Genomic DNA, 20121 nt, shown 5'->3' with positions numbered 1-20121 from the left:
TGCCAGACTCCCCCATGCCTGCACGTTCAGCTCTTCAGTAATAGATTCTTCCATAAAGGTGGCTTTGCAGAGGGCAAAGTATCCTCCCACAAGTAAGTCAGCACATTCACTTGAGAGAGAGAGACAGAGACAGAGAGAGACAGAGAGAGAGACAGAGAGAGAGAGAGAGAGGAAAGAATAAAACACCAGTCTTGGCATCCCAGCAAGATAAAAAGACGCCTGATGGTGAACCATCTTTGCCCAGCAGGAAATTTTTGCTTTGATAGGCCTCTCTCTCTCCCTCCCTCCCTCCCTCCCTGCCCTCCAACCCCCCTCTCTTTCATTAATTTTTTTTTTTTTTACAAATTAAATAATACCATGTGCTTACCACAGTCTGTGACACCATGCAAACGAATAGCAAGAAAAAAAGTTCATGCCCTCGCCCTTTCTGTCTGCAGTCCTCAAGCTGTCCCCGTAGCCCACTGACCATGGCCGACAGTCCACCAGGAGTTTCTCTGCCACCTTTCTCTGAGCTCTTCTGTCCTTAAAGGGACATCTGCTGCAAATGTAGGGAAGGTTTTCTGTTTGCCTTTACGAGAACCCTCCCCCGTATGTACCCTGCACTGCCTCTTGCTTATCTCCCTGACCGATACATCGCAGACGTCCCTCCAGGTCAGCAGATAAAGAGCTAACTCATTTCTTCTAATAGCTGCATAATATTCCATAGTATGGATATTCTATGATTTACTGCAGTTGGACCTCCATCTACTTTACATTCTCATGTTCATAGCTTTCTGGACATTTGGAAGCATTTGAGAAAATTGACATCATCTCTGTAAACTTACAGACTCCTGTTCCCTCGAGAACGTCCGGATATCGAGACTGTCCTGCACACTTGACTTGTATGTGCACTCGTGTTCCCCAAACGTCGTTCTCCGTCACGTCATCTCCTCAGATTCCTCTGTGCCCCTTCCTCCGTGCCTGCAGAATATATGTTTTTTTGCACAGGCAAAAGTCCAGCCGAAAGAATACTTATTTAGCATAATTTAAACATGAGGGTTTTCTAATGCCACTTCCATTTAAATAATTCAAAAATCTGTTGCAAGGTGTCTGAATACTCTGGGAAGAGAGCTGTTAATGGATATATCATCGAGGCTGAAGACGTGTTCCTCTGTCTGCAGTTGAGAAGTATGAGGAAAAGATCGAGATTAACATTGTCATTATTCGTGTTATGATATCTGAGTTCCCCGCTTGCTGCTTTCTGGAGGCATGGGTCTGATTTCTTGAGAAATAATTTCACCCCTCTTTAGGAATGGTGAATTTCAAGGGGTTTTAATTTTAACTGCATTATTTGTTTGCTTTATGTATTATTCCAAGTTATGTGGGAAAAGTGTTACGTGCGTTTCTTATTTATGAAATCAGGGCAACTGTCCTTCAGATTTGAAGCAGAGATCTCAGAATATTAAAATGTTGGACTGCATCTATAGCAATGTGAATGATTCTTCTGAAATTGACATATCAAGGAGCTTCTCATCTATTATTAAATTACCTTTTCCTCAAACAAAATATTTATCAGAAGTAATGTGATACCCAAATTCCTTTACCTGCCAAACTAGAAGCTATGACACACACACACACACACACACACACACACACACACACACACACCTTCATTCTTGTATTCTTGGTTTCCTACTGTGTTTTAACATTTTAAGCATCCACTGAAAAGTAATAGAATGAGCAATAGAAAATCGCCGGAATTGAAATTATTTCCAGCTATGTTTAAATATGAATGTCTTGTTCGACTCTTAGCATATGTATTTATGGCTGTGTGATATCATTATGTCACCATAATGAATGTCTGCTGAATTATGTGGGATTCAACGGGGGATACAAATGGATTTGAATTCTGTAACTGTCATGCTGTGGTCCAAAGAGGATGGAAACTGAAATATCCCCCTGCATTAACACATCTGTCAAGCGTCCTCAGCACGCTCTGTGATTCTTGTCTGTTGGAAGTGGAGAAGGTTCGGCTGGAGAAGCCTGTGCCCCGAGTACATGTTGTAACAGGTGTCAAAAGGCAAACACAAGTCACATTACGGTTCTCCTTAATTTGCTTTGGGTTTGCTTTACTTTGGATTAAGAACCGTGTTGTGTAGCTTCCCCCGCCCCACTTCTTGTTCTGAATGCCTAACTTTAAATGAAGTGACTAGCATACCTTATTATTTAGTCTTAATTGTATTAGTGAGTGAGCATATGTGTGCAGAGCGTGGAGACAGAGTAAAAAGGGAAGGAAGAGTCTGGAGTTTGAGTCCCAGTGCCTTCCTTACTAGCTGTCTGCCCTTGAACCAGGTAATTAGACTTTCCTCAGGTTGCCTGGGAACAGATAATAATAGGTACTTTCCGATATTCTTGTAAGATTCACATGCAATATACATACAGGGTCTAGAAGTGCCTGTTAAATAGGAGCTTAATATGTGATACTTGGCATTGCTGTTTCTGCTGTAGTTATTGTGATTCATGTTATCTTTATATAAAACACAGTTCCTTAGGAGTAAGTTTTCCATTTTTACATGGTAGAGACTTATCATTTTAGTATTAATGGCACATGTTTCCTGAGCACCTAGGTTTCATTCATTTAAGAGGTATTTACTGAATGCCCACTATGTACCAGGCTCTGTGTCAGACCCTAGGGGGACAGTGGCCGGCTGCAGCTGGCAAGCCCCCACCCTGGCAGGAGTGCTTTGCAGAGAAGTGGATACGGATCCCCACTGGCCAGGAAGAAGGATTCTGGTCAAAAGATGAGTGTGTCCCTACCTTCAGAGAGATGTGTCCCTTGCCCGAGTCCAGCAACGCTTTGGCTTCAAGACAGGACTGCCCTCAATAGGGCGGCAGTGACGGACTGCGTCCCTGGTGTGGCTGCTTTCAGTGGACACGTTCGCGCTGCTCTGTGGCCTGTGAGTCCTACCTGGCCCTTCCCGAGTGTGGGAAGAGGTCGCTGCGCCGAGCAGGCATCAGCTGACAATGCTATCACTATCTGCTGTGCTGGGTTTCAAACCACTCAGCAAACTGGTTAAATCCAAGTTTTGCTTAGTCGTCTTTCCAGTTAAATCTCACCAGTTAGATCATACGTAGGGTTGTTGTGTCTGATGTGAGACTGCTCAGCTCTCCTTACTAGCTGTGTGGCTCTTATGCCTCCATTGTCTCACCCATGTAATGGGGATCACATTATAACTGACCTCATCAAATTGTAAGGATTAAAAGGTTTTGTTTTTTTTAATGCTTATTTATTTTTGAGAGAGAGAGAGAGCGCGAGCAGAGGAGAGGCAGAGAGAGGGAGACGCAGAACCCGAAGCAGGTTCCAGTCTCTGAGCTGTCAGCGCAGAGCCCGTTGTGGGGCTCGAACTCACGAACCTCAAGATCACGACCTGAGCCACAGTCGGACGCTTAACCGACTGAGCCACCCAGGCGCCCAGGGTGGGCGAAAAGGGTGAAAAGTTTTAAGCGTTAAAGTGCTTCTGTAAACGCAGGGTACAGTGAGGGCCACGTGGCTCTTCTCTTGCTCTTTCTTATTTTTAGCAGTAAGTGCCTTGTTGTGTGAATATTCAACCTTAGGATGCTCATTTTTATCATTTTTTTTTGCCTTTACGCCACCCTCTGTGTCTCCCCCTCCCCACACCCAACCCCTCTACTAACTAAAGTAAAACATACTAGCAATTTCATAAGTGCCTTCCGAAAGATTTTTTACCCTCGTATTTTTATCTCCTACATATGGGTGTACACGCACATATACATCCAGATATGTATTTGGGGCTTTTGAGAGGTCACCTTTCTGGTAGTTTTGCTTGACTGCACACGGACTCCTTCTTTGCATGCTGTTCTGTATCTTTCTTTTCTCGTCCGACTATAGTATGATATTCCATGATGCAGACATACCATGATTCATGCACTTCTTCTGCATACTGAATGTGTTAAAGGGCATTCATTTGGATTCTAAAGGTTTCTGCCTGCACTCCCACCTGGCCTCAAGTGGGGAGACAATGAGCATCTTTGTTCATAGTCAGACTGATGCTTTTATTTCTGTGGGATGGATTCCCAGGTGTGGGATTGCTGGGCCAGACTCTACATTTGTAAAATGGATTTTTGTCAATCTAATGGATTGTGCTGAAGAGAGCCAAAAATCTTGATAGAAACAGTCAACCGAGAGCAAATTTTTTAGATGTAAAAGTGGATGGTAATTAAGAGAACACACATTAAAAAGAGTCATTTGACCAGCATAGCACAGTATTAATTGATTTTAATGTCTGGAAGTTGTTGGATTCCAATATTTGGGGATGAAGAAGCAGGTGGGAAGGCCACAAGTTATGCACACCTATTTTGCACCCGGTATTAGAAAGTAGCTAGCTTACCGTTGGCTCCTGTTTTTTGTAGAACAGAACTTTTTCATGGAGAAGAATGGCCTGTGATGGAGATGCTGCCGGGGAAACCAGCCTGGGGGAACGTGGGAGAGACAGAGCTAGTTATGAGGCACGGTCCAAGTTCACGTTCTGGTGTTACTGTCTACCGGCCGAGCAAGATTGGGCGAGTCATCCATCTGCTGTTCAGGCCTCCTTTTTAAAAACTGGACTGAGTTCTTCTATTTGTGTGACAGGGCTGTCATACAGGTTAATAGATTAAATGTATTAGTATATGTAACACAGACTCTGAATAAGTGTTACCCAAAGAATGGGAGTCATCATATTGGTTTTGCAATTATTTTGTTGGTATTATTAAGATGCCTACCTTAAAGAGTTCTTCTCAAAGTATTAGGTAGTGTTGAGTCAATGCTTTAAGGGAAAAAACCTCAGGGCACCTGGGTGACTTAGTCTGTTAAGCGTCCAACTGTGTATACTCAGGTCATGATCTCACTGTTTTGAGATCGAGCCCCACATCAGGCTTTGTGCTGACAGTGCAGAGTCTGCTTGGCATTCTCCCTCTCCCTTTCTCTCTGTCTGTCCCCTGCTCTCTCTCTCCCCTCTCATTCTCTCTCTCGAAATAAATAAACATTAAAAAAATAAAAGAACGTCACTTTTTATTTAAAAAAAAATTTTTTTTCAACGTTTATTTATTTTTTTTTGGGACAGAGAGAGACAGAGCATGAACGGGGGAGGGGCAGAGAGAGAGGGAGACACAGAATCGGAAACAGGCTCCAGGCTCTGAGCCATCAGCCCAGAGCCCGACGCGGGGCTCGAACTCACGGACCGCGAGATCGTGACCTGGCTGACGTCGGACGCTTAACCGACTGCGCCACCCAGGCGCCCCAGAACGTTACTTTTTAAAATATAATAAGCCCACATGAAAATGCAATTTACCCTGAAATCTGCATCTCTGAAAACTGGTGTGTGTGTGTGTGTGTGTGTGTGTGTGTGTGTGTGTGTGTGTGGCTGGTGGTGGTTAGTTTGTAGGGGATGTGGATATTTGTCTGTGTTTTATTGATGTGTATATAGTTTGGGTATTGGAGATGGGGAAAGCGAGCATTTGAAACCCACAGCAAATTATGCAAATTTCCAAGGACCTGAGGTTCGGAGAGGTTAAGTACTTTGCCAACAAGTCGCCTTGTGGTGAGTGGTAGTGTGGGTTACAAATGTCTGAGGCCCGTGTTTTTTTCCACACAGAGGAGACCAGAGGAGAAGGGAAGACATAAAAGGCATTTTCCAATATTCAGAAGTTGTTCTGAGATTCACTCGTCCTTTCCATGCTGTCTTGGGCAAGGCAGGAAGTAGATTCACGAGACCTGGAAGGAGTTGAAATATGAGGGTTGGAGCAACAACTCCGAAATTCTGGTTAACTCAAGATAGCATTCTGGTTTACTGAAGGCCCACTCTGTATTACAGAAAAACAAAAACTTTATTCTTTGAGTGTCTCTGAGACCTAGCTTCTTCGAACCAGTCCCCTCCATTCGCATTTCTGGAAGTTTCCCTCTGTGCGGAATGGCGATAACTCACCCAGCCCCTGAGCTCTGCCTGTAATCTCTTCTTCTACTCCGATGTCACTCTTCTTGGCCTTCTTCAGAAGCTATTATATGACCTCCAGATTTCTCTTTGACTCCCTGTATTACCATTAGAAGACATCTACACTGGGAAATCGCTCAGTTCCTGTTTTTGATTAATATTTTATCAGCCGCAAGAGGAAATGGTATTCTATAGCAACACTAATAAGTAATTGAGCAGATGAGATGCTCCTGCTAGCTTTGGTAAAAAGTACAGGCAAGGTTACAAGTCGAGAGCTCAGGATAATAAAGTCAGGTGTCTGAATCGAATATCTGATAGGGTTAAAATATAACGCTGGTACGAGCAGAAATCAAGTGCGAAATCCCTTTTTGAGCAGTGGCTTGCCGATCTGTATTTATTGACTATAGTAATAATAATGGTAAGGATTACTACCTTCATTTGAAGCCGCATATCTAAACCAAAGGGCCCAAACTGCTAATTTTGTAGTGTTTAATATATACCATTATGTATAAGTTCAAGGTGATTGAGTAGACAGCTACAGACTGGATACGGTAGCCCCCAGCAGATGCTGAGAATCCCACTCACCCCGCTGTATTCAGACGGTTCTAAGAGAGAGGAAGCAGCAGAGGCATCAGTAATAATACCATCCGGTAATTACTGAATCATAAATGTTTGGGGAGCTGAAGGTCACTGGCTTAGTAGCAACCCTAGTCTGTCCTTGTGCATTTTAAATGCTTGTATTCTCTCTCCGGGTGGTGGTATTTTAATTCCCACCGGACAGTCTGAATGCGGGGGGGGGGGGGGGGGGGGGGAAGAGCTATTTTTACATAATATATTTTCTTCATCATGGGTGAAAAGACTTTTTTGTTTTTCATAACGTGATGGCCTTCAGTAAGTGGAAATGACTTTAGCACATCACAGCCCGTCTTCTTTATAGAAATACGTTACGTGTTCCTTCATACATGGTGTCCAGCATGGGGGCGTCTGATTTATGGGAACATGACCCTCGGGGGCATCAGGAAACAGCTGCATGCACATTCCCTGCAGGAGGCCAGGCTCTCATGAGAGGCCCAGAATACAATCAGGAACGGGAGAGTGTGGGCAAGAAATTGCAGGTAAGAACACAGCACCTCTGTAAGAAATACCAATGGGTTTTTTTTTTCTTTCTTTGAGTATTTTATTCACATTTGCTAGCATACTCAAGCACAATTCACTTAGGTCTGTATTTCTTGTGTTTCACACGGGAACTTTCATTAAATTGTGGCAATTCCAATTTGCGTGGTTATCAAGTCAACATCAAATAACGTGAACTGTGTTCTTAGCCTGTAAACCTCACTTTGTAAATCTCTGATGCACTTGAGTTGATTCCCTTCTTTGGGCTTCCTTCTCTTTATAAAGTTACCATTTTTATTGCTAAGGTACTGTTATTGTTGGTTTTTAAGGGAAACTGTCATAACCACACCTGCCGTGGGAACCAGACATTATGGACAATGCAGCCGTGTATGATCTTTTTGTTGCTGTTGTTTAAAACTATTTTCCATCAGATGCTTCCTTCTCCATCTCTCTTCATTATAATCCAACTTAATTAGTAACATTTAATTGATTCCGCATTTGTCACTTAGCTAATGAATTATTAGCATTTTAAGAAATAATATGTAACGTCTATTAACGGAGGTTAAAATACACGGGTTGTTTAATGTCTTCTGATAATACGCATTTTTTAATAGAAAGCCAAATAGAAAATATTTGCCTGCAAGAAATAGTTCTTGTGGTTCTTATTTTATAATCAGAATTGAGGCGCAAAATGCTTTGGAGCCTCCAGCACATTTTGTAGGGAGCATTGATGAAGAAAACCCCTTTTCTCTCTTTTTAAACAATCTTCTCTGCCCCTTGGACCCAAGAGGGAGCAAGGACAGCGGTGTGGTGGAGAGAGACTTTTGCTGTCCGGAGCCTGGAGCCAGGGGCAGACCCTGCTTCATGTTTGAAGTTGTTACTCCTCCTCTTCTTCTCACAGTTCGTCCCCAGCCAGTTCGATCCCAGTTGTGGTGTCTCTGACCCAGGGCGTCCACGGTTTGAGAGTCACCCGAAGCTTTAGGAAGATCAGCATTGCTTTAAGAAAAAGGTCTGGGGGGGGGGGGGAAGTGTAATTCTTTTCCTTCCAAACGGAGATATAAAAATCATATAAGCATGATTTATCATTTGATTGGAACATTATATTTTATGGTCGTAAAACACATGTATCATCTGATCTGCCTCTGACATCTAGTAGGCCATTCTGCCTCTTATAATTTTGATGAAAGAGCATCCACAGCAGTATGTTGGTGCATCCACGGCCCTGGTCATTAACGTGTTGTTCTGGAGCTAGCTGGAACAGAGGAGTGGGCTCAGAGCACCCAGAGGAGGGGCCCCATTCCATCAGTCCTGGAAGGGGGCGGGTGGAAGGAGAGAGAAGTAGGCATTGCTTCGGGCTCCTGCTGATCTGATGGCCTTGAAGGTGCTGGTGGTTCTGGATCCTTCCACTAGGAAGCATGGCGGCCCTGAGACATCTTTCCTGTGACCGTCATGAACAAGGATGCCGGTGCACGGGCTCTAATGCAAGTGGCTCGCCGAAGTACACGTTGAAATGGGAAAGGTCCCAGCAAGACTGTATAATATGCAGACAGAGTGCAAAATGAAAATGTGAGGCTCCAGCAAGGGACAGAGAAGTTCATCTTTCCTCTCCTGGGCCCACCACCCCAATCTTGAGCGGACAGGTATCCCCCAAATGATTGCAACCTTCACTGTGGGACACACTTGGGACCTGGTTCAGGGTGCACACAAGTCTGTTTCTCCAGTCCCCAGCCCGGTGCGCTAGGGTCCTGCCAGCCCAGGGCTGGGGAGGACTGCAGGCCTTCGTGACCTCCATCCTTTCCCACAGCCATGCCTAGGCCCCCGCCAGGAATGCAGGGCAACGGGGGGAGGCCGGTGTCCCTGATAAGGAAACCTAGGTTGAAGGTGACAGTGGTTTCAAGGTGTACGGGCTGAGAGGGAAAGGCTGGCTTGGCCCAAGGTGCCAGTGGGCAGAGAGCAGGTGGCTGAGAATCCATCCTAGCTGGGCAGTGTTGGGGGCGGGGCAGATAGACACCCGAGCCGAGACGCTCAGGCCCCAGCACCTGCTCCTCTGTTCCGCCAGACTTCACTCCCAAAGCGCAAACTCAGACCTAAAGTTGTAAGAATTACAGCATAGTGAGTGCCGAGCTCTGAGCCCCAAGCACGGGGCCCTGCGTCACCGCACCGGCCCTGGGTCCCAGGAAAGCTCGCTCCCGCGCAGTACTAATGGGGAGCGTTTCCAGATCACGGCTTCCGGGAGGCCCAATCACAAGCTTGTGAATTGAATGGAAAAGCTTTTGATGAAAACTGTAGTATGTGGTCTCTTCTTATTTCAAAGTGAGTTTGAAGCAAATCAAAACGCGAGCCCCTTCTGCTCTTGGTGAGGTTCATGTGTAAACATTTGTCAAAACACATGGCGACTCTATGCTTTAAATGGATGCAGCTTATTATATGTAAATGATACTTCAACAAAGTTGATTTAAGAAGACAAAACAACGAAAAAAGCCAAAACCCTGCTCTGTAGGGATGAAAGACTGCAGGAACCGAGGACAGCATTGACTCAAGTTGGTGGCAGGAGTGTCTTTTCCATCTGGTTTGTATCCCCTTGGATTGAGCAGTTTTTACTGCATTTAACCGTGTATGTGTCAGTCCCGCTGTGCACCTCCCAGCAGGCTGGGCCTTTACAAAGTATGTTATTACATTGAATCTTTGTAATAACCCAACGCGGGGGGTCGGGGGTTACTCTTCAGTGCACTGGTCTTCTGTCAGGGTGGTTTTGCTTGCCACGGGACATTCGGCACTGTGTAGAGACATATGAGGTGGTTTCCTCTGGGGTTGGGGGGCGCTGGAGGGAAGGTGCCGCTGGGCGTCTAGAGGGTGGAGGCCAGGGATGCTGTTACACATCCTAAATGCACAGGAAGGCCCCCACCACAAAATGCCAGCGGTGCCCATGTCGAGAAACTCTGCTGTGTCCCATTGTGAAAGATTCAAGGTGGTTACGTCGTGGGACTAGGAACTGGGAGGGGTGGAGATGTTAACACAGCCCACTGCCATTTCCATCTCGTTTACTAGGCGTAATTAGCAAAGAATTAACAGCAGAAGATTGCTCTCACCAATGCCTACCTAGAAAGCCCTCTTATTCAAGGTGCTAATTAGAGTGTTTTGTTGCCAGTAAAAACAAGAGTCAGATTTCATGATTGATTCATGATCATTTTAAAATTAATGCTGCTATTATCATACAAAGTAGTGGTAAGTGGAGGTAAGAGAATTTTTGCTTTGGGATACTAAGTCAACATTACAGTAAACACACAGCAAACCCATTTATCTCGGGCTTAATGCTTTGTTGTTTCTTCTAAGCATTTCTTAGGTGCCTTTGGGCTTTTTAGCATTCTTTGGCAGTCGTAATTTATTAATTGATTTTTAAATTTGGCTTGCGAAAATGAACTTTAGTTAGGGGTTTGAGGAGAATGAAAAGGCCTGTGTGCGTTTCAACGGCTGAGTGTTCCTGTCCAGCGTTGGGGATCCGCAGAAGCCAGACAACCTGGCGACCAGGCGGTGTCTGAGGCTCCCAGCTTCCTCACATTGCGGACGAAGAGTCAGCCGCTTAGACAAGGTCTTTCCATCGTATAAATTTCACTGAAAATCAGTGATACTGAGTGGCTCTTCATCAAATGTATCTTAACAGCCTCCTCGAGGTGAGTGGGTCTGTTGAACTATTTGGCACAGGGGTTCTTAGGTTTGTTTTGTTTCTGTTTTGTTTCATGTTCGGTTTGCTTGTTTTGTTGTTCTGTTCCCTGGCAGGCAGGCAGTCTGAATACGACTTCTCAGAATGGTTTTAAGTGCATACTGTAACATACCTGGGAGTCTAAAGGCCACCAGCTATCCTGAAACACAGTTCTGTGCGCTGCCGAGGCACGTGTTGAAGCAAAACCAACACGCGATGCTAGTCGCAGCTTCAGAAATCTCTCTCTGTTAAGAGTTTTGTGGCTGTCTCCACGTGGAGATCTGAAATTCTTCCCCCTGTGAAATTCAGCCAGACAAGTTCTGCATCTAGCTGCTGATCCAGATAGCGATGATGATAATTTTTAATATCGTAGACTACTTATACTATTCTGTACTACTCAAAATGCTAAGCATTTTGCAGCACACTATCTCATTTAACCCCCCTACCGGTCCACAGGCAAGAAAACAGGCTCAGACACTCACCATCCAAGTTCCAAACCTGTGCACACTCTTAATCCCCTCCCAGTTAATCGTCTCACTTTCATTACTGTGGATGGCATTTCCATTTGGCGTGATTCTTTGGAGTTTCATGTCTCATGAGTCTTGGTGTATGTCGGGTGGAGATACTTCCTGGGTTCTCACAATGCTGGTAGCCAGAAATTAAGCAAACTAAAACAAAGATCTCAATTTGGCTTCCCAGGCTAAATGTAAACTTGGACATTCAGCAATTCTGGGAATTTGCTTTGAGGGACAGCAAAAGCAAGGACAGAATCATCACTCTCCAGGATGGATCATTTCATGAGTATTTTCTTCTTTGTTTTTCCTGAGGATGACACTGGAGGGAAGCCCTTTCCCAGACCTCCCTTCGGTCAGGATGGTTACAGTGTTTAAATTCTGCAGCCTGTTTGTTGCAAATAATAAAAAATGTGATTATGGACATTACTATCTTATCTAAGACATCATTATCTCACTCCCCAAAACTAATGTGTGTTTTGCTCCCAATTCTTCTAATTTTTCCCAAATGGGTGAAGTTGGATAATCAGAAAACCTGCCAATTAAAGCAACTCTGTCAGTCTCTTATTGTCCAGACCTACTTGCTCTCATGAACTCTCTGGGCAAAATCAAGTAATGGATTTCAGTTTAGGTTGCACATGTAGGTGTTCCTTTGGACAAAATTACCAGGAGAATACACGTGAGTGTTCAGTAGCTGATTTCAAAGAGACATGGTCTAAGTCTGGATTTACTGTGATGCACATTTATGTTTTCAAAACACATTGTCCTTTCCTCAGATGAACAAAGCATGGCCGAAGTAATGCATTGATCTATCAGCCTCTCAGTCCCCAGGTCAACCACGGAAAGAATGTTTTGCAGACGTTTACCATGGGTAACGCTAGGCCAGACCTGTCTTAGTGGTCAGTCAAGGAATCCTGGAATTTTTTTTTGTGACTCACCTATCCAGAGAGGCTTCCTGAGGTTATTTTGTTTGAGGAGAAAGTGTTGTGAAGTGTGAAAAGCCCAGCACAGTACTATAAATTGTGGGTGTACACATTAAATACTTTAAAAAGATATGCTTGCAGTGCAATCAAATTAATACATGCTAATCAGGGGCGCCTGGGTGGCGCAGTCGGTTAAGCGTCCGACTTCAGCCAGGTCACGATCTCGCGGTCCGTGAGTTCGAGCCCCGCGTCGGGCTCTGGGCTGATGGCTCAGAGCCTGGAGCCTGTTTCCGATTCTGTGTCTCCCTCTCTCTCTGCCCCTCCCCCGTTCATGCTCTGTCTCTCTCTGTCCCAAAAAAATAAATAAACGTTAAAAAAAAAAAAAAATTTAAAAAAAAAAATACATGCTAATCAAAAGAACACTTCAAAGTGCAAAGAGTGTCAGTCAAAATCTCATTGCCCTCCCACCCTGCACCTTTCAAAGAAAATGACCTTGAACTCTGGCACTGTCTGTTAAACTTGGATTTAAGTCGGAATCACAGTCCTGCAGAGGTGCTTGTTAGAAATGCATATTTCCCTATTCCGGTCTGGATCTTTTGAGGCAAAATCTCCTGGACTTGGGACTTAGCTATCTACTTTTTCAGATCTCACCAGGTGGTTCTGTGGCCGTGCTGAGATAAGACTTGGGGAGATGAGGGGCATTCCATTTAGACACGTCCATGAAGAAATGGGTGGGCAATCGATACAAGTGCATATCCTGGCTTAGCCTGTTTAATTTTCTTAAGAGGATATTAATTGTCCCTCTGTTCATTTGGTTGCCAAATGCTCATGGGTTCTGCCCATATTTGGCAACAGAGAATATCCGCACTGGCAGTTCTTGCCAGGGGTTATAACTTCAGGTCCCTGCTCTGCCACATTGATCAAACGTTTGCTGTACTCACTGAGAATCCATCCATCCCATTTTATATTCTAAAATTTGTCTTCAAAACAGACAAGATCACCAGGACACAGGATACTTGAACCACATGGTTTGGACTCAAAACGGGTTGTCATTATCCATCTACTCTATGTGGAAAATGAGCCAGGGAGAGGGACTGATGTAAAGCGTGCCTTTTCTCTGGCAGGCTGTTGGTTTCTTGGGGTCAGTGAGCACCAGTTTGTGGACTGTGGGTGAGGCAATCCTGGACCGGGTGGCCCCAGTGGCAGAGAGCTCATTGCCTTGTGACCCAGCATTTGGCCCTTCCCCCTTTTTGAACATACAGAGGGCTCTGTCCTCATCCTGTACATTGGTATCTGGGATTCCAAATGAATCAGTAGCAAAGCGAATACGTTTTCTAAAAGATTTTCTAAGGTGAGCTTGAAGGCTTCTAGTGGGAGACTTCTAGTGAGGTAGGATCATGGGTCCTTCTGAATGGCAGATCTGTGGTTCTTCTGCTTGGAAGTTGCCCTTTGTCCACATTATCTCCCCCTCGTCCTTGGGTCTCAGCTTCAATGTTACTTCTTCCGAAAGCCTTCCTTGGTCTTGGAGAACGAAGTTCGATGCTGCTCCTGAACATTCCCTCAGAATTTTCTAGATCCCCATTGCTGTTAGCGTGCTTGATCATCCTATTTGTCTATGTGTCTGTCTTCTCCAGGAGCCCCACTAAGGGCAAGGGTGCATCAATGTTGTTAATAGCTGGACTCCCCAGGTGTGGGTGTAAGGCCAGATACCAAATAGTAGCACTACAAATATTTGCCCAAATTAAAAGGTGAACACCAAGAGAGTTCTTAGAAAGAGGGATGTAAGCCAGCGTTCTAATTCAAGTCATACTGGGAAAATGGATATGAGAATTGTTGAATCCCTGAGTTAGAAGGAATTTAGAATTAACCAGCTGGTTTTTATCTGCAGTGTGGACATCCTAGAGGTATTGGTGTGTGCCCTGGGGCAGGAAGCTTGCCTCTTCTGAGGCTGCTCCAGTATCAACAATGAAAACTCCTGTCTTCCTCAGGATTAAGTCAACCGGTCAGAACAAACAGGCTTGCACAGCACCTGGCGCATTATAGGTGTTCAACAAACACTAGCTGTTCTTTGGCACTATAAATCCTGCTTGTGTTTTGAAATCCTGAGGCCTCCTTGACATAACCCACGAAAAGCCCTCAAGAGACTCATGGTGAAAGTCGATGATTGTATTTTCCCTGGAGACTCCATTTTGATTTAGATGTCCACAGCATCTAATCTCTACCAGTAAAAAAGGAAAATTTTGAAAATGAGAGTTTTGGCATGATTGGACCCAGGGGTGGAAGAGGACGAGGCCAATGGCCAAAAACACAAAAAAGCATCCCGGAATCTTAGAAGGGAGCACCAGTGGGGGGCTGATGGCCCTAGACGGGCGCCACTTGTCTCTACCCTTTGGTCTAAACAGTAGTTATCTCAAAAGCACTTATTTGGGAGAATGCCCTACAGTATTGCTTTATGTTGTGACTATAGATAGACACCCCCAAGTTCATGTCAACTACAGAACTTGCAAAGCTAGTTTATGTCTTATTCTTTCTCTCTCTCCCTGTGTTGAGACAGCCCTCTATGGAGCTTGTCTGCACACCACGAGCACAGGCCGCAGACAGACAAGGTCTGTTCGGGGAGATAACATCACCTGTCACTTCTGCCTCTGCCGTCAGAGTCTGAGTGGTTGGTGATGGAGACCGAGGCTGGATTAGGTCCCCCCAGGCCCCCTTTTTGAGTCCGGGAGATGGATGGTATGGGGAATCACTCCCTACTTTCTCCGTCTCCGTGTCCTAGAGCAGCCCCAGCGGAAGCTAATGGTAGGACTCCATTTCTCCAAAGAGGAGTCAGGACAGGAATGTGGTGTGCGGAGAGAGCCCTGCCCTCTCCCCGCCTTGAAACTGAGGGCGAGGAGACCTTATCGGCCCCGCGGGAGTGAGACTTCATCTGGGTCTGATGCCGCAGACATTTGGATCACTTTTGAAGCGAAGGCCTACCTCGCTGGCGTCCTCATTCAGGTTGTTGTTCAGTAAGGGAGGTTGACATGATCTCCTCTTCCCTGGAACCATGACGCACATGGGCTTCGCTCCGGCGTGCCTTCAGCGGTTCCGACACGCGACTTCCTTTGGCTGCTGTGGCAGAGACAGAACAAGATCAGATGTGGGCTGGAGGCAGCCCGCCTCTACTGCGTCCGGGAGGTGTGACCTCGAGCGAGGATTAGGCTTTCTAGGACTCAGTTTTCTCACTGGTAGGGTGGGGATGGTTGGTTGAGAGTCGGTCGTGAATTCCTGCTGGCAGAGTGCCTGACGCAGTGCCTGGTGAGTACTGAGCATCCGGTAGGTGTCAGCTCTCCACACCCTTGGTAACGGCAGCGGGAGCCCTGATGAAGTCACTCGGTGTTCGGAGCTAGCATCTGGGAAGCGCCTACCCTTCTGCCTTGCATCCAGTGGGCCTCCGTCAAAAGCTGGCTAGCGTCGCCGTTGTGAAGTTTGAAACACGCGCCACGTGATCTCGAGTGTGCCTTTGGGCGAGGTTCTCTCCCAGGGCGCGTGCCTGCATCTGGAAACCTCATTGGGTATTATTTGGCACCGTTCTCCCTTCTGTCCCACCTAAATTAAGCTTTTACTGTAAGTGTCTTCTCCGTCGTGGGACTGTGTGTTCTCACCGACAGTGGATTTCAGGGTCCGAGGTTCTCACCCGAATGAGTTCACGATGGCTTTCCAGAACGAGGGTGATCAAGTCCCGTGGGGAAGCTGCCCCTGGTGGGCCCAGGTGGCCAGCTGGTCGGGGAGGTTGCAGCCTTTTGTCTTTTGACGAATCGGCCGCCCACGTGACCCTTGAATGCAGCTGTGCGTTCACTCCCTGCTTCAGGCTCGCTCTGATTCTTTTCCCTTCCTGCGACGTCCCGCTGCCAGTACACATTCCGGCGCACACAGAGGCCAAGGACAGTGCCTTTGGAGCCCGCTCCGCTAGTGCGACCTCACCCAGACCAGGCTTGTACCTGCCTAGCCTGCTAAGGCCTGGCTTCCCAGGCCTGTGACCGGGATGGGGAAGGGAGAGGAGGGGAGGCTGATGACATGATGAGGGAGAGGCTTACGTGTATTATTTTTTCTTAATTTCCCTGTCTCCGTAGTGTGGTCAGGGTGCTCAGTGTGACAACAGAAGCCTTTTGTTGAGCACTTGCTGTGTACTAACTGCAGGCTAGGGCTTTGAAATATCCGTGTCCATATCCTCCCTCCCTCCTTCCTTCCTTCCTTCCTTCCTTCCCTCCCTCCCTCCCTCCCTCCCTCCCTCCCTCCCTCCCTCCCTCCTTTCTTCCCTCCCTCCCTTCTTCCCTTCCTCCTTCCTTCCCTCCTTTCCTCCCTCCTTCCCTCCTTCCTTCCCTCCTTCCCTCCTTCCTTCCCTCCTTCCATCCTTCCTTCCCTCCCTCCTTCCTTCCTTCCTTCCTTCCCTCCTTCCTTCCTTCCTTCTTTTATCCCTTCCTTCCTTCCTTCCTTCCCTCCCTCCTTCCTTCCTTTCTCCCTTCCTTCCCTCCTTCCTTCCTTCCTTCCTTCCTTCCTTCCTTCCTTCCTTTATCCCTTCCTTCTTTTCTTCCTTCCTTCTTTTCTTCCTTCCTTCTTTTCTTCCTTCCTTCTTTTCTTCCTTTCTCCCTCCTTCCTTCTTTCCTTTCTCCCTTCCTTCCCTCCCTCCTTCCTTCCTTCCTCCCTTCCTTCCCTCCTTCCTTCTTTCCCTCTTTCCTTCCCTCCTTCCCTCCTTCCTCCCTTCCTTTCTTTCTCCCTTCTTTCCTTCCTCCCTCCCTCCCTCCAAACATTCCCCCTTCTGGCATCCCATCCATTCATCTGTCCGTCCATGCATTCACCATCTGTCTATCCATCTATAAACTAACTTAATCCTTAATCCCAAAACACCCTGGTGATACGTGGTGTACATCTCCAGGAGGGTAGTCGGAAGGTTAGGAAGATATAACCTGACCTAAGATAGGGCTGGCTTTCTCCCTGACTATGGATGCTGAGCCCATACCTGCCATACCTGCTGCCTTTCAGACCAGCCAGCTGTGGTTGTTGTCGTCATCCTCCTCATCACCGTTGTGACTCATTTTTTCTCTTGCTGCCATGCCGGGGCTAAACCACATCACTAGCAGCTAGAAATACACCTGCACGTTAAAGCCTGTACTCATGCACAAGCAAGGGTGGGGAGTTCAGTTATGCTGTTGTTACGGTTCTTTGGGAACGGGGGTTGTACCTGGGCCCCCATTGCCACAGTGCACGTGGGGTGAGGGACAGGCAGAGACCGAGCTGGGTTGCCTTTTGAGTGGTGCGGAGGCCGGGTCAGGACAGCTGGTTTTGCAGGAGCTCAGAGGGACGATGAGACTCGTCGGCCACGTGAGCGCACCCCAGAACGGCAAGCCCTTGGCCTCGGCCTCCCGCAGAACGCTGTCCCAGGCTCAGGTCGGGGCTTTCTTTCCCACTGCAACAGCACTGCTCTCTCTCAGCAGCCTGCTGATAATCAGTAAATGCAATTCACCTTTCCCCCCAATTCCTGAAAACTGAAAGATGAGGGTTGAGTTGCAGGGCACATCAGGAACACGGTCTTCCTGGGACATGGAATCTTGAGCTGTGCGGATGGGGGATGTTATTTTATTTGGGAGAATGAATTTAAGTTTGGCAGTTACCTGAAAGAAAATTAAGTTGCTGATTGCAAGTCGAATTCTCTGGCCTTCGAAGAAGATAGATTGTAATCTTTAATTAATCTATCACTCACACCAAAAAAAAAAAAAAAAGAAGAAGAAGAAGAAGAAGGTAGGGGTGGGGTTGGGGGGACCCGTTCCTGTCGCATGTGTTTCGGGCGGCCGGGCCCTCACCGGGAAGGCCAGATGGCGGTACGAGGCCACCACCGCCAATGCGCTGTGTGTTCACCTTTGTTGAGCGTCGTCTTCATCCTCGTCGTGGTGTGAGGGTCCAGGCGCGGTGTGTGTGCTCCCACCACAGCCTCGCCCATTGTAATGAAGACAAACGGACTCTAAAGATGACCTTTCCGTGCCTTTGTCTGGAGCCGGTCCCTCTCCTTAACTGAACACCTTTCCGGCGAACACGCTCTGAACTCTTGAACCGCTCACTCCCTTCCCCGAGCTTATCGCTCAGGCTGCCGTGTATCATTATATGGCTCCGAAGACTGTGTTTCCTACGTCTGACACGGAGATAGAATCTTTCATAACCCTTTACTAGTCATAAATTTGATTGTTAAGGGACCGGGTTAATCTTGTTTCTCATCCCAGCAGCTGATTTTTGAAACCCTGATTTAGGAGCGTTTTTCTTTCTGCTCCCTTCCTAAAACACGGGGCGAAAGAGTATAAAATATGTCACTTGATATTGGAGGATTGTTTATTTCCGTTCATTTTGTCCTGAATAGTACCTAAGAGATGCATTTGAAAACTTACCTTGTTTATATGTTTCTTCTGCTGCAATTTCTTCCATTACTTGAAATAGTCGCTTTGGACAGCAAGCAAACTCTGCCCTTCCCCAGCCGGGGGGTGAACGGGGAAAGGGGCCCGAGTAAGGAGGCAGTTGGGAGACCACAGAAGCATTTCGAGATAGAAATGATCGTTTTGCGTTGTGTGATATTTAAGAAGCTAGTACCCCTATTAACCGCAACAGTTTTCATCGATTTTCCTGGACCTTCCAGGAAGGCACACATAGTAGGTGCTCCATACATCAGGGCTGACCTGAATGGCAGCGTTTGGATTTCCAATTAGGTGCATAGACAAGATCACGGTAGGTCTGTGATGTGGTGACTGTTTCTGAGCCTCGGTGAGCACCGTTCTCCCCCTAAAGGAGTTTTCTGAGGCTTAATTGAAATAATTGGTGATAATACCCAGCGCTCTGCCTCTCTGCTTGGCATGTAGTAGGTGCACTTGTCACAGAACCTACTGGAGTTCTGGAAAGAAAACTTAGAGCATTATTTAGGGGGAGAAGGTACAGTGGAATTTTAAAGAGCGCATTTCTCTTCCATTAAGCCATTCTGCCTTGATGAGAATTGGGCACAGAATAAGTGCAAGATATTTCGTTAATTCTTGTTGACAGAAGTAGGACTTCAGGTCCAAAGACGTTATATTTAAAGGTGCACACAGATGCATTATTTCAAATTTCTAAACTCTCTTCCACGTACGGACAGATGCACACCCGCCAAGTCTCTGCAGATTGTACTGGCAGTGGCCCCCGGGAGATGGAATTTCTACACTTCACCAAACTATGCCTTCCCTCTAAAGAGAGGCAGCTGCTAATTACTAATGCTAATGTCGGGGTGAAGTGCGATAGATAATCTAACACAGGCGATGGCCCCCTGAGCATTTACACTTGACGCTAGAATGTGTTCATTTTCTTTATCTTGCGATTAATGCACCTCTATTGAGCATTTGACTCTCCCTTCATAGATAGGATCAGATCCAAGATAAATTTATAACGCTGCACTACATTTAAACAAGGGCTTTCCCAGTTCCCAGTATTTGTGACTTGCACTTACAACATACCACACACGTGCACATGCACTCGCACGCATGTGCACACGCGCACACGTGCACACACATGCGTAGGCACACACACACACGCACATTCTTGCTACAAGCCACACATCCAGTCTCAGAAGCAGAATCAACAGTCCTCGTTCCTTTTTCCAAAAACACAGTTTCTCTGGCGTCCAATCCATGGTCACTGTCTGTCTGGGGGAGGGTTGTATTCATCCATGTAGGTATGGTAGAAAAAAAAACACAAGTAGGAACCACAGAATGTTACGCAGGATTAATGCCCTACAGCGAAGAACCACAGTAAAAAAGAATCACAGATCCGCGTGCTTTATCCACGTCAGTTGTTAAGGGAGTCGTTTATTCATTTATGAGCAATCTTGATTCTGAGCTCCGGTTCCAAATGTG

The 20121-nt window shown here is 46.4% G+C and overlaps 1 protein-coding gene across 1 annotated transcript in view; it reads left to right on the top strand.

Annotated features, from left to right (window-relative positions):
• Positions 1 to 20121, top strand: part of WWOX (WW domain containing oxidoreductase) — a 984564-nt gene that overhangs the window by 374312 nt on the left and 590131 nt on the right. The gene's annotated exons all lie outside the window — the stretch shown is intronic.

Source organism: Puma concolor, chromosome E2 (genome assembly GCF_028749965.1).
Source record: "Puma concolor isolate L17-30 chromosome E2, mPumCon1.1.hap2, whole genome shotgun sequence".
NCBI classification, from domain to species: domain Eukaryota; kingdom Metazoa; phylum Chordata; class Mammalia; order Carnivora; family Felidae; genus Puma; species Puma concolor.
This window is presented reverse-complemented; position numbering and strand designations above follow the sequence as displayed.